Genomic DNA, 15913 nt, shown 5'->3' on the forward strand with positions numbered 1-15913 from the left:
TAGTACTGGCCCTGGAACACAAAGCCTAACGGACGCTGATCCCGTGGGTGTACCGGGAGCAACCGGAACGCTGACTCGATATCTGACTTCGCCATCAGCGCTCCGGGCCCCAGGTGATTCAACATGGCAACGGCATCATCGAAGGATGCGTACCGCACCGAACAAACTCCCGGGTCAATCGCATCGTTCACCGAAAGACCCCTCGGAGCTGACAAGTTATGGATCAGCCTAAATTCCCCCGGGTCCTTCTTGGGAACTACTCCCAACGGGGAACAGATGAAATTAGTTACTGGCGGGTGCCTATATGGGCCAGCAACCCGGCCAAGGGCAACCTCCTTTGCAATCTTCCTCTCAACCACCGCTGGATTATGCTGAGCCGACAGTTGGTTTCTACAAAGTGGTTCCCCACGAAAATCCCCCGCCGGGATGTGGAAACCATAAAAGAAGCCGTTCCTCAACACCCCAGCGGAGACATGATCAGGGTATTCGTTTAGCCAAGGGATCATTGCCATGATATCTACGGGGGTAGGTAGCGGTACACAATGGTCCCCCTCAGACCTGTTTGGCCCCTCCTCTACCCCCCGTATCACCATTCTTGGCTCTGCACGAACTCTCGGGGTGTGAAGAATTTCCGCAACCTGCACACACATGTCTGAACCTACATGTCCCTTGTGGCCTTGTGCAATTGCCCCTGTTAAAATTCCAACAGACCCCTTTCTTACCCCCATTCCCACCATTCCTTGGTTGGTGGTCGCCAGCGGGGCCCGCTCGAAAGGGCGCCGCAGGCTGATGGCGGGAAGGCCCCGACCCATTCCCGCCAAGCGAGGACGACTTTGTCGCGCCCGGCAGGAGCTGCTTCTGCCAAGAGATCGAGTCGAGACAATCCCACGTCAGAGATGAATTGTACTCCTTGGCCTTACGAAACTTCATATCGTAACCCAACCACTCATCGCCCTCATACGTTTCATAAAAATCCATTATTCGTGTCTGATAGCAGGACAATTCGAGCAAAACCTCGGGCTTATGTTCCCCAATAATTGCAGAAAACATCACAAAGGCCTTGGCCCAATTTGAGATTGTCTCATCAACCCTGAATCCCACCATTTTGGCTCGCCACACACTCGGGTGCCACAAATCCTTCTGTGTCTTAACATACTCCATCTTGCGATGGTCAGTCAGCAGGGAAAACATATTCACGTACTTATCAGCCCATATCAATTCTTTCGTGGCCAACGGTATATGTTGAACCACCTTCTCCCGTCTGGAGGGCAAAGACCCCTCCCTTGCCATTGGCAATGCCTGCTTACCCGGCTCCAATGCTGTTCCCGCTGTTTTCTCGACACCAGCTGCCGGTCCTTCCGAGGTCACCTGTGGGGGGACAAGAGGGAGATTCGCCTTCGCGGCATCTCGCGACTGCCGCAACTGCTGTATTAGTAACTTGGCCTCTTCGGCCGTGTCTCCCGGTGCCGTAGCACCCCCTGTTTTTCTGCCAAGCCATGCGGCCAACTGGGCGGCTAATTCGGGAGGCATGTCCTCCTCGCTGGCGGGCGTAACAACAACCGGAATCGGTTGACCCGCGTCTGGGATCGGTACCGGGGCCTCGACTGGAATGACCGGGCTTGCCGGGGGTAACTTGGGAACCGGGACCTCTTCCCCTGCCGTCCTATTCCTGACCCTTTTACCCCTCCCCGCGGGGACAATTCCCGGCAATGCCAGGCCTATAACCTTCTTCGGTTTACCCGTATTGCTCATCGCTGCCATCTGCTTCTTCATACTCGCCATATCTTTTATCAGCATGCGAAGCATCTGATCAGTCCCGGACTTCTTTCCCGCCTTCTTGCCAGGCATTGTTAACGGATATTCGATCCCCGTTGCTCAACACGGTCCTGGACCCTTAGGCTCGAAGTCCTGGAAGAGAAACACAAAAATTACAAGGTCTCAAAATTGCTCCTTGTTCCGTCGAGGGCTCACGTGCAACGAGTGGGTGCAGCTTCCAAGCACAGGAACAGGAGGATGCTTCTTCGGATTCCTGCTCTCTTTATTCCTCTTCGGGAGGGCGTGTACCCTCCTCCGGTACGCCTACTGGGCGTGGCCGATGGTGTAGGTGTCTAGGACAACCCCTCCTGGGCGGGAAAAGGCACGCCCCGGCTACGCCACTTCGGGCATACCAGCCTTGACACGCCCCCCGCCCAAATGGTTTCCCGGGGGGATCCGGACCCCCTACCATATGTTCGGGGGGACCGAGTGGTCGCCCCTTTCCATTATTCCACTATTGGTCAAAACTGATCAAACTGGTTTTGTTAAGGACAGATTGGCTACAGATAATGCTCAAATGTTTGCTAATGTTATTTCCTTTGGGGGAAAATTTAAATCTCCACTGGCAGCATTGTCATTAGATGCCGAAAAGGCTTTTGACTGAATGAATTGGCAATTTATGTTTAAAACACTTCAATGGTTTGGTTTTGGCCCCACTTTCATTTCTTATTTTAAATTGTTATATTCATGGCCCAGTGCTAGTATTTTTGTAAATAATCGCTTCTCAAATTTTTTTTATGTATCTAGAGGTACACGTCAGTGTTGCCCTCTTTCACCCTTACTATTTGTTTTATGTCTTGAACCCTTCCTTGAACGTATTTTTGTTAATACACACATTTCTGGCTTTACATATAATTCCATAGAAACCAGATTGTCAGTTTACACTGATGATATCTTGGTACATATGTCCAATCCTTTTATCTCCCTTCCTTCTTTTTTGGATGAGGTTCAGTTATACTCCAGTATTTCTGGATATAATTTACATTTTTCTAAAAAAGAAGTCTTACCTTTGAATTCTCTCTGTTACCAATATATGTTTAATGATACTAATTTTACATGGTGTCCCACAAACAATAAATATCTTGGTATTTGGTTTTCTTCTACCTTGTCTACCACAATTAGTTACACATTTAAAGCGCTAATTTCCAAAATATAATCACTCCTACTTTCTTTGTCCCCTCTTCATTTGTCATGGTGAGGTAGATAGATACAATTAAAATGATGATTGTGCCACATGTCCTCTATACGTTATCTATGTTACCCTTTAGGATTTCTACATCATATTTTTCACAAATTAACTCTATCTGTACAAAGTTTTTATGGAACAATAAGCACCCCGCATTGCTCGTCTGAAACTTTAACGCCCCAAGTCAGAAGGCGGTGTGTTTTCCTGATTTTAAATCTTATCATTCTGCCTTTTCAATTCAATTTTTTTTTACCTTAACCTATGATTTTGCTGACACCCCCATTCCTCACTGGATTGTCTTTGAACGCTCCCTATTAAATGACTCTTCTTTTCAGCATATAATACACATATCTAATTGTACGTTCATATCTAATATTCCTATTTTAAAATACTCCCAAAATTTTATATATTATCTCTTCTCGGATGGTTTAGACCCTTTTCAATGCTTTTTATCCTCATCTATCTGGTATAATAAATTTCTTAAGTATAAACGTGAATCATTTTATTACAAGCATTGGAAGCAAAAGGGAATTATTTTTATTTATCAATTGATTCACCAAAATTATGTTATTCCCTTCCTTGAGTTACAATTGCGATATCATTTACCTGACACATATTTCTGTGAATATCTTTTCATTTCATTTTCATTTTCAACAGCTTTACAATCTGACTTAGCTTCTCTTAATTTCCCTCCTGACTCTCCCTCACTTATTACACTTACACCGGTATATAGTATCTTTCAAGAGCTTAAACCTAAAGCAGCTCACATTTATAAGCTGTTGTTGTCACCTGTACTGAGCGACTTAAAGCTCATATAGAACTAGCCTGGGAAACACACTTGTCTATATTGCTTTCTGCCTCTGCTTGGGATTTATGGTCTAAGTTATTTAAAAATTCAATTGCTGCTCGTATAACCCAATCTCTCTATTTTATTTACAAAAGAGCTATTATTACTCCTGTATGTTATGTTATATGTTATGTTATATAGGGATTTGTATCGCGCACGGCTACTCAAGAGTGTCCTGGCGCGGAGGGAGATCAGTGACAGAGCAGACAGAAAGGCTACACAGATTGCTTTAACAGATGGGTTTTGAGGAGCTTTATGAAGATAGGTAGTTCCTTGGCATGTCACAGAGCATCAGGCAGAGCATTCCACATGGTGGTAGCCTTTACCACAAAAGACTGTCCCCCAAGTTGTGCTCGTCGAAACCTGGGAATTACCAGCCGCCTTTGAGAGACAGAGCGGAGAGGGCGGTTGGGAAGGTAGAAAGCAAACCTAGAGCTCATATAGGGAGGGCATGTAGTGCTTTATGTGTCAGGGTCAAAGTTTTAAAGTGCACTCGCTGAGCCTCAGGAAGCCAGTGCAGGTTGTTAAGCTGCTTACGTACGCTCAGTCTCCTCGGGATATTTAACAGGAGCCTGACAGCTGCGTTCTAAATAACCTGCAGCTTCCCCAGGAGATACCCGGGGATACCAATGTACAGGGCATTGGCATAGTCAAGACGTGATAGAATGAGCGCCCTGGCCAATGACTCCCTGGCAGAGCGGGGGAGCAGGGGGAAGAACCTCCTAAGGGCTTTGAGCGTGCCAAAGCACGTCCCTGAAAGTCGCTTGATCTGTTCACGAAAGCCCAGGTCAGGTCCAAACCAGATTCCCAGGTTCTTGGCGACACCACGGTGCCCACTAGGGCAGGGGAACCCAGTGGGCCAGAGGGATTCTCTAAATGCCAGAGAGAATTGGCCATAGAGGAGTACATCAGATTTATCTTCGTTGCATTTCAGGCTTGCCTGAGCCAGCCGAGCGAATACAGAAGACAGGCATCGCTGGGCCACATCGGTTTGGAGATCGTCACCCTTCCAAGTGAAGAGGAGCTGGGTGCCATAATTTTGGCACCCAGCTTCTCTGCCAGATAAATTAAGGGGGTGAGGTATATGTTGAAAAGAAGCGGCCTCAGCGTTGACCCCTGTGGAACCCCAGTGGCCACTTTACTGATAGATGAGGAGAAGGGGGGCATCCACACCTGTTGGGAGCAGTTGTCCAAGAAAGATTCGACCCAGACCAAGGCCATATCTGTAATGCCGATATCAGACAGCCAGGAGAGGAGCTGGAGGTGGGGTACCGTGTCGAACGAGGCAGAGAGGTCCAACAAAATCAGCGCCGCCCTGCCGCCCGCATCCAGGCACTCTCTGATAGCCTCCGTAATCTCCACCAACGCTGTCTCGGTACTAAAAGATGCCCTAAACCCAGATTGGGCCGGGTGCAGAGCACCGGAAGATTCAACAAAATTCTCCAGCTGTCTAAAGGCCACCTTTTTGCACACCTTAGCTAAGGCCGGAAGAAGAGAAATGGGGCGATAGTTGGACAGAAGGGAGGGAAGGGAGGGATATGCAGAGGGCTTCTTGATGAGAGGGAGGAGTTTAGCGTGTTTCCATTTCAGGGGCACTCTGCCTGATTGGAGTGAATCATTAACAAGCGCCCATACCGCAGGAGTGATGATCTCCGCCACCCCACTCAGAACCCTCGCGGGACAAGGGTCCGCCGGCGAGTCTGATTTTAATGATTTAAAAATGGCTAAAACATCATTCCTTCTGCCAAAGTAAAGTGCGAAAAGAACTGGCTAGGTGTATTGAGGCACCAGGCAAGAGGCAAGGCAGGAAAGTGTTGCGCAGGGGGTGTAGTCCTTAAGCTAGCCTGATTTTATGGATCTTGGCAATGAAAAATGTGGATAAATCATTGCACCATTGAGAGGAAATGGGAGGGGTGGAATGTTACGCCGCTGGTGACATAAAGATACAGACAATAGCAAAGATTTCTTTGCTGTTGTTGTTGGCTTTTGATATTCTATCTGCAAAAGAGTTGCCTTTGGCTTCTTTGATGGCAGCATAATATTCTCTTTGGGCGGTGCGGAGTGCAACCTTAGCCCGGAGACAATACTCCTGGCACCAGTCCCGTTCTAATTTCTTACATCCCATCTTCAGTGTTTTTAAGTGGTCAGTGAACCATGTCTTAGAAGGTAATCCACACGATCGACATCGCGCGGAGGGTTACGGTAGAGAATTGACGGCCTGGCTAATCTAGTCAGAAAATCTTTCCACTGCTCCATCGAGGTCAGAGGCTTTGTCGGGGAGTATAAGAGACAATGCTCTGGACAGAGCTAGGATGCTGATCTTTTTTGGGGGTAGTCCAGGGGCCTTCCCTTTGAACGGGGTGGAGCTACCTCTCTCCCACGAAAAACTAATCAGATAGTGATACGACCCGGTGACCGGCTGCGATCCCGCATAGTAAGCTTAAAATTAGAGCATAATATGTCTAACATGTGACCACAATTATGGGTGGAATCGGGGACCTGCTGTATCAGGTGGGTCAAATTGCATAGGTAAAGCAAGTCCCTCGTCCCTGGGGCCAGTAGGTTCTTCAGATGTATATTAAAGTCGCCTAGCAACAAGAATTTGGTGAACGTAAGCAATCGCAGAGGCGATGACCTCCTCGAGAGATTTAATAAAAGTGCCCGGCGGACCTGGGGGGTGATAGACCAAACCCCCCCCCCAAAGTAAAGTGTGGGTGTATGTATATCCAAGTTTTCCCCTACGTCTTCACCCCTATGCAGGTCTTGTTCTATATCTAATGGTACCTTAATACATCTACTCTATGAATGCTCTAATGTATTGTCATTTTGGCAATCTATTTGGTTTAAATGCATGAACATTTTTCAATGTAATATTCCGTTATCATTGCAAAATGTTTTTCTAGGTTCTTCATTACCTGGTTTGGATGATTCTTCTACAATCTCTTTGCTGTTTGACCTACTTATTGCCTTACCATTCAAAGTTATTTTGTCATGTTGGAAAGTTAACTCTAAGTTAGCCTCCTTAACTTGGTGGAACTTTATTTGTGATGAACATAGAATTGCTAATATTTCCTCTCTCACTCTTTCTCAAAAAATTTAATCTGATCTTCTTTGGTTAACTTTTACATCCTATCTTTCAACACATGCACCTGGATTTTAAGTCCTACCTCGTCCCACTTAAACCAATTAAGATAATCCAGGAAAGCTTATAACAAAAGCATCCTTAAATCAAAAAAAGACTTTTTTAGGAAAGAACTGGACAATGCAGTAAATAGACCAAGGAAACTATTTGATATACTTAAAGAACAATCGAATAAAGCTACCGAATCAGCACCAGTCATCACCAAAACAAGCTTACATAGTGAGGATTTCTCAGTCTTCTTTACTGACAAAGTTAACGCTTTGGAGAGGGAACTCAAAAAAACAGCTGAAGACATTGAAAGGGAGAAGGGTTACTCAGATGAACTTCAGGCTCAAAATGAATTGGACAAACCAAAAAACAATGCTCGATGGTCAGAATTTAAACTAGTCAGTGAATTAGACATCTCAAAGACCATGTCGACCACTAAACCTAACAACCACTATAAAGACCCCCTACCAGTAAATTCCTGTCTTCTCTAAACCACCTGCTAATCCCGTCTTGGACTAAGATCATAAATGCCTCGTTTTCACAAGGCCAAATCCCGGCTGCCTAAAAACAGGGCAAGTCATTCCTTTCTTAAAAAAACCAACAGAGAACCCTTCTGATCCACACAACTTCAGACCTGTAACTAACATTCCCATGCTAGCCAAAGTTCTGGAAAAATGTGTCCAACAGCAATTGAGTCCTCACATTTCAATCTGCTAAATGATTGCCAATCTGGGTTCAGACCGAACCATAGTACAGAAACGGCAATCCTGCATATAGTAGATGACGCTATACTGGCTCTCGACCACAACACATGTCTCCTAATACTGTTGGACCTGTCGTCTGCTTTCGACACAGTAAACCATGACAAAATTATTGATAGGTTGAAAAACAGAATGGGGCTAGATGGTACAGTCCTAAAGTGGTTCAGCTCCTTCCTAGAAAATAGATCGCAAAAATTAATTGTCAACCAAACCCTGTCAGGCCCAACCAGAAATACAATTGGAGTTCCACAAGGTTCAACATTATCCCCGGCGCTTTTCAATCTATATGTAGAACCACTAACGGTTATACTACAAAAAGCGAACATTTCCTTCAATATGTACATGGATGACATGCAGCTGTATATCAAGGTGGCATCGACAGGAGATATAGGCCTAGATGTATCAAGCCTTTTGCGATTCGTTAAGGGCGAAATTCGCAGAATTTCGGCCTTAAGGAATCTCAAACGGACATTTAGCATCTTTTGGGATGTATCAGACATTAGCAAAATAAGGAATCGCTAAAAATTGCGATTCCTTATTTTGCTTATGCATTTAAGGAATCGCAATTTTGCGATTCCTTAAATGGCATGTATGAAACTTTTTAAAATTGCGAATTCGGGTTAAGGAATCGCAAATTAACACCAATTTGAGGTTCGTGTTAATTTGCGAAATCCTGTTAAAAAACAAAATATGACTATTTTGAAGGTGGCATGTGACACACATACATGCCCATAGGGCATGTATGTGTGCCATATGCACACACATGTAAGTTTCAGGGGTGCAGCAGGGTGTCCATGAGACACCCCTGCACCCTTGAAATAATTCTCAAATTGCGATTAGCAAATTGCGAATTCGCAATTTGAGAATTACTGCACAATCATTCCTATGGGCCTCCTGGCCCATAGGAATGCATGGGGAATTATTCCTTATTTGCGAATTCGCAAAATGCGAATTCGCAAATAAAGATAAATAAGGAATCGCAAAAAAATGCAATTTTTTACATACATTCCATTTTGCGAATTCTAAATAGCGATTCGCAAAAAATCGCTATTTAGGATTCGCAAAATGGAATCTTGATACATCTAGGCCATAATGACTATGAACCAAGCCCTAACGAGAACCCTCCAATGGCTAACCAAGAACCACCTGAAGTTAAATGCGCAGAAAACTGAATTCTTACTGATTACACCTCAGAAAAGCAAATTTAGAATAGCAGAATGGTCCAACCTTATCACTGCTATAAAATGCACTCCAAAGATTGCCGACTCCACTAAATCCTTTGGGAATTACTCTTGACAAAAACCTGAACATGGTAGCACATATCAACACAATGGCAAAGAACGCCTGTTTCCATCTAAGCTACCTGCGGAAACTAAAACCATTCCTAAATAAAACAGATCTTAAAACAGCAGTCCAGGCACTGGTCATATCCAGGATCGAATATGGTTGCACTACATTGGCTGGGCTCCCCAAGGTCACAACAGCCCCATTGAATGCATGTCTTAATGCAGCCACAAGACTGATATCGGGATCCAAAAAATTAGACCATATCTCCCCTCACTTGAAAGTGCTCAGCTGGCTACCCTTCGAAGCAAGAATTTACTTCAAATTAGCATGCATCACTCATAAAGCATTTCACGATAAAACGCCAGTTTGCCTTGCACAGAAACTCATTCTTTCAGGAGAATACCGAGGCTCCAGAAGCAAAGCTGATCTACTACTGAAACCAGCTCGTTTTTGTAGGAAAAGAACTTATGACCGAGCATTCATCCGGGGCACCACCAAGAATTTGGAACGCACTCCCCCCAAGCATTTGAAGAATTCCATCCATCGCAGCAATCAAAAAAGAAGCAAAATCGTTTTATATGAGAACATTTCTCACATAAGACCATACAGCAGAACGTAGGGCTACAAACTTTCCATGTCTGCTTCCATGCATCCGCTAGCCTTTCACTACCCACACATGAGCCTGTACATATTTAGTAAATGTGGTTCTGTGTTTTTATGCTCTGTGATATTAATTCAATTGTTGACTGTTATATATGTTTATACGCTTTCCTGAAGTTTATTGTTGTAGAGAGTTAGTAATTTGCAATCTATACGGTTCTAATGTTGAAATACTTCTGTAAAACGATCTGATACCCTATGCAGGGTCATGTTCGTGCTATTGAAAACACTAAACAAATAAATAAAATATATATCTTCTTCTTTATCTTCTTTTTATTTCTATTCTCTACTTTTTTCCCTTCCCTCTCTTTCTTCTTCTATCTCTCTCTCCTCTGTTATTTTTCTCTTTTTTTCTCTTCCTTTATTTATTTATAGATTTTTATAAGTGATAATGAAGAAAAATGAGGGAAAGTGTAACAAAGCAATTGCCTAGGATCACACAGTTTGGTTAAGTGGGTAACCCAAGAGTGATCCCAGTTTTCTGGTTTCACATTGAGAAATTCAGTCACTGGGTATACATGCTTTTCTTTCCCAACACCTCCTTCCTCCCACTCCCTTCTCCTCCTCCACGAAAACCACCCTGCTGCAATCAATGAGGTCCTTGGTCGCACCACGGACCAAACTTTTTGGCTCCTGGAAAAATGTTTGCAAGTACCCATGGTCTAACGTGTGCTATTTGGCAGGGCCAGACCTTCACATGGAAGTTTTCCCTCATGTACAAAGTGGCTTCTTTTATGCAGTTTAACCCCTTCGCCGGGGGGGTTTCCCCCACGGAGCGGGGGAGGGGGTGTCACTGCGACGCGGTACTCCTGACGAGCCCAGCTCATCCTGAGGCACAGTGGATCTGTGCTCATGACCAGATGGGCTCGTCACGAATCCGCCCACTGATTGATTCTCCCGCACAGGCAGGGAATCAATTGCGCGTGGGAGGGCGGCGGCAGTTATGACGAGCCCAGATCGTCATGAGCACAGCTCCACTGTGCCTCATGACAAGCTGGGCTCGTCATAAGCATGGAAGGGGTTAAAGAAGTGTATTGATCTCTAGTGCTGTCATGGCCCTCTCAGGAGCGAGAAAAGTCCAAGAAAAAAGTCAAATATCTATAGTACCATGGAAGTATAAGTCAGCGCAGATCTTTTTAGACAATGAAATCTCGCATATGCTCAGTTGTTGGCTTTCATTACCTTTATGTACTTTTTGCTTTCATCCCAGTTATGATTTTTCACATTCTTTTGGCATCTGGAAAATGGTTTGAGCAGAAAATATCTTGCAAGAACTGTGAAATGTATATGTGCTACAGCTGCAGTAATTTCTCCTCAAACTAGTATCCCACTTGTATTTTGCATTATTCTTGTATATCATCTGTGCCAGTGCTCTTAGTGACAAAGTGTATGTTGCATACTACATGTAATTTGCACAAAAGGTAAGCGTATTACATGAGAGAAAATAAATCTCAATTTCACCTACTACCATTTACAGCAGATTCACTAAAGAACAAAAAGGTCAAATGGGAAAAAACAATTTCCTTTTACATAATTGTCACTAAAAGTGTAGGAACTGAAATTGGTATCATAATGCATTATAATATTCCTCGTTTCTAAAGCTAAACAATTGGAAAAGGGGCGACCAATCGGTCCCCCCGAACGTATGGTGGAGTACCACGATCCCCCCGGGAAGCCATCTTGGGCGGGAGGCGAGTCTCGGCTGGTATGCCCGAAGCGGCGTAGCCGGGGCGCGCCTTTTTCCCGCCCTAGAGTGGGCTGGCCTAGACACCAACGCGGCCGGCCACGCCCTCGGAGGCAGGCGGGGGCGGGTTCACGCCCACCCTGAAGACGGATAAAAGGAGCGGAAGCCAAGAAAGCATCCTCTTGTTCCTGTGCTCTGAAGCTGCACCTCCCCGCTGCACGTGAGCTCGAGACGGAACGAAGAGCAATTTTGAGCGTTGTAATCCCTCTTTTTGTCTTACAGATATCCCGTCTAAGAATGCCCAAGAAGGTCGGAAAGCGGGTCGGTACCGAGGAGATGCTCCGCATACTCATGAAGGAGATAGCCGATCTAAAGAGAAAGGTTGAGGCTAAGGACGGGGAGGGAGGACCGAAACGGCCTTTACAGGGAACAATTCCCGGTGGAAAGAGCAAGAGGCCCAGAAGGGGAGCACTTGGGGGGGAGACCCCAGTTCCCGAAGCGCCACGAGAGGAGCCAACCCCGGCGCCAAAGGAGGGGAATCCAATCCCTGTGGTGGTCACCCCTGCGAACAGGGAGGATATGCCCCCCGAGTTAGCGGCGCAATTGGCAGCGTGGTTGGGAAACGATAGCATGGGCGCCACGGCTGACGACGCCCGGGCAGTGATGAGGCAACTGCGGGAATCTAGGGAGGCTGCGAAGACGCCATCTCCTGTTACCCCACAGGTCCCGGCGGTGGGAAGTACAGCAGGCCCAAGTTCGGCGACAAGCGTGGGGTCTACTTCAGGTAAGCGGCCATTGCCGATTGCGGGGGGGGAGTCTGCACCTTCTCGAAAGGAGAAGATTGCCCAGCACGTCCCACTAGAAGTCAAGGAATTGATTTGGGCGGATAAATATGTAAACATGTTTTCATTGCTTACCGACCATTACGAGATCGAGCATGTAAAGAGTCAAAAGGAGCTCATGCATCCGAGTGTTTGGCGCGCAAAAATGGCCGCCTTTAAGGTCGACAAGACCATTGGTACTTGGGGCAGAGCGTGGGGAATTTTTACTTCCATCATGGGGGAGCGCAGGCCTGAGTTGTTGACCGAGTTACCCATTTATCAGTCACGTATTATGGAGTATTCTGTGGCATATGGGGGCAATCAGTGGTTCTGCTATGATAATCTGTTTAGAAAAGCTAAAGAACACAACCCGTTGTTGTCTTGGGATTGTTACGATTCTGTGTCTTGGCAAAAAATGGAGAGTACAGGGATGTTGAAGGTGCCATTGGGAGGGAGTAACGGGGGGGAGTCCTCCCGCCAAAACTCTGGGACGCCCTTTCGGACGGGTGCAGGTAACGAGTTCCACACGAAGCCGAGTGGCAGCACAGGTAAAAGGGGGATCTGTTGGAATTTTAACAGGGGCAAATGTACCAGGCCCCAGGGGTCATGCAAATTCAGACATGAGTGTGGTGGGTGCGGGCAGCCATCCCATCCTGAGTCCATGTGCAGAGCCAAAACGGGTGATAACGGTGGTAAGGGAGGCGCCAAACAGGTCTAATATAGTCCGAGGGGCGCCTTTACCGACCCCGATTGATACCATGGCAATGATTCCTTGGCTCAGCGAATACCCAGATCATGCTTCCGCTGGGGTGTTACGGAACGGGTTTTCATATGGTTTCCGCATCCCAGTGGGGGATTTTCAGGGGGTACCGGACTGTAAGAATCAAATGTCGGTCTTACAGCACACGGCAGTGGTGCAGGTAAAGATTGGGAAAGAGGTGACTCGAGGTCGTGTCGCCGGTCCATTCGATTTGCCACCAGTTGCTAATTTTGTGTGTTCTCCTCTAGGGGTGGTTCCCAAGAAGGACCCGGGTGAGTTTCGGCTGATACACAATTTGTCAGCCCCACATGGTCTTTCCGTGAATGACGCGATAGACCCGGAAGTATGTTCGGTGCGGTACGCATCTTTCGATGAGGCCGTTGCCATGTTGAATCGCCTGGGGCCCGGGACGCTGATGGCCAAATCGGACATCGAGTCAGCGTTCCGGTTGCTCCCGGTACACCCAGACGATCAGCGTCTCCTTGGTTTTCAGTTTCAGGGTCGCTATTACATGGATAAATGTATGCCAATGGGATGCTCGATTTCATGTGCCTATTTCGAGAAATTAAGTTGTTTTCTGCAGTGGGTATTCACGAGGAAGACAGGTTTTCAACATGTTATGCACTATCTCGATGACTTTCTGTTTCTGGGGGCAGCCGGGGATTCTGAGTGTGGACAGGCCTTACATGAATTTTGTGTCCTAATGAATCAATTCGGTGTGCCATTGGCGCCAGGTAAGACGGTGGGTCCCTCGACCTTAATCGAGTTTCTGGGGATCGAGCTCGACTCGGTGGAAGGTAGTTTTCGTTTACCTAAAGAAAAAGTGTTAAAATTCAGGTTATCCCTTGAGACATGTATTCGTGCAACGAAAGTGAACTTGCATCAATTGCAACAGGTGGTTGGTCAGTTGAATTTTGCCCTAAGAGTAATGCCGATGGCACGCCCCTTTTCCCGCTCAATTGCACAGTCCATGGTCGGCTTGAAGGAAGGACATCATCGTACGAGACTCTCGGCAGAGGTTCGCCAGGACATGCGCATTTGGATTGCATTCCTGGCGGATTTCAATGGTCGAATTGTCTGGAATAAACCAGCAGTGTCTTCCGAGGAGTTGGGGCTATGGACAGACTCGGCGGGGAGTGTGGGTTTTGGCGCCATATTGGGTACACAATGGTCGGCTCAAAAATGGCCGTCATGGTGGCATGAGTGCGGGTTGACGAGTAACATTGCTTTTCTCGAACTGTTCCCTATTCTGGTGGCCTTGAAAACATGGCCAGAAGGGTTTAGGGATCACTCTGTGGTGTTCTGGTCTGATAACATGACCGTGGTTGAGTGTATCAATAGTCAGGCAGCACGTTGCAAATTGATTCTGAGACTGCTCAAGGAAATTGTGTTGTTGTGCATGCAACTAAATGTACTGTTTAGGGCGCGACACGTGCCGGGGGTGATGAACCAAGCGGCTGATGCGCTCTCTCGTTTCCGTATGCAGGCCTTCTGGGGTTTTCTGCCCACAGCGGACCCGGTGGCGGCACCCTTTCCCGAAGCTCTCTGGTCTCTCGGTGCCCCGAACTACAAGACCTCGTGGGAGAGAGTTTAGCACCCAGGACATGGAAGGCATATGAAGGGGCGTTCCGTTCCTATTGGGCCTTTTTGGGTACTGCCGGGAGGGAGCTTTGGGGTCTGGAAGAGTGTGTAGTGAGATTCCTGCTCTCTTTACGTCACGCAGGCAAGTCAGTAGCTACGGCCCAGAGGCATCGGGCCGCCATTTCCTTCATGGCAAGGGCTCATGGGATCCAGGACCCGACAGCGTCTTTCGTTGTGCAAAAAGCGCTACGTGGGTGGCAACGCCTTGAGGGTCGCAGAGTAGACGATAGGCACCCGATAGGTCTGGATAGGTTGGCCCTGTTATTATCCGTGCTACCGGTAACATGTTCATCCCAGTACGAAGCAGTGTTGTTCCGAGCCGCATTTGCATTAGCATTCCATGGGGCTATGCGGGTAAGCGAATTAGTGGCAAAGAACAAGCAGGATACGATGGGGGGACTGTGCCGGGAACACATTCAGGTCAGGGAGGAGACGATGACGGTCTCGTTTGTCAAGTCAAATCCGATCAGGATGCAATCGGGGACTGCGTAATCATCCAGAGGATCCCCGGGTCTGCCATGTGCCCTGTTGGGTGCATAGAGGCATATTTAGCGCAGAGGGTGGCAGCATGGGGGGGGGACCTTGTTAAGACACGCTGACGCCACCCCACTGACGAGGTTTCAGTTTCAGCGGGTGCTTGCGATGTCGATTTCTGCCGCGGGCTTGAACCCCGGCGACTTTGGGACCCATTCCTTTCGGATCGGGGCTGCTACGGAAGCTACAGCCAGGGGTCTGAATGTTGAACAAGTAAAACGTATGGGGCGTTGGTCCTCGAACTGTTATAAGAGGTATGTGCGGTTGCACATGTTGTGAAGCTGTAACGATGTACTCACGCTTCTTGTTTTTGTTTGGTTTTCAGTTGCGCAAGCCTACGAGGCGGGGCGGACTGTCCAGTCGACCCGACACCGGGGGGCCAGCGGTCAGACATTACCGGCTGTGAAAAAGGAGGTGTGGGTCGTGGGCCACTCATACGTGAGGCGTGCCGCGGACGTATTCAAAGCAGGTGACATGATTCACGTGGCTGGGGAATACGGGTACAGTGTGTCCTTCTACGGAAAGGGCGGGCTCTGTATTGACCATTTTCGAACATTTTTTGAGGGTTTGTTAGGGCGGACAAGGTCACCGCCGTCTGTAGTCATAGTACATCTTGGGGGCAATGATTTGGTGACCACTGGTAGACGACTTCTTCTTGAGGCGATGCTTTCCACGGTAAGTTGGTTGGCGAGAAGAGTTCCTGGGTGCACAATTGCATGGTCCCATATGATCCCACGGAAAATGTGGCGGGGGGCTATTTCTGTTTCTGCTTTGAATCATTCAGTAA

This window comes from Lissotriton vulgaris, chromosome 4_1 (assembly GCF_964263255.1).
Source record: "Lissotriton vulgaris chromosome 4_1, aLisVul1.2, whole genome shotgun sequence".
NCBI classification, from domain to species: Eukaryota; Metazoa; Chordata; class Amphibia; order Caudata; family Salamandridae; genus Lissotriton; species Lissotriton vulgaris.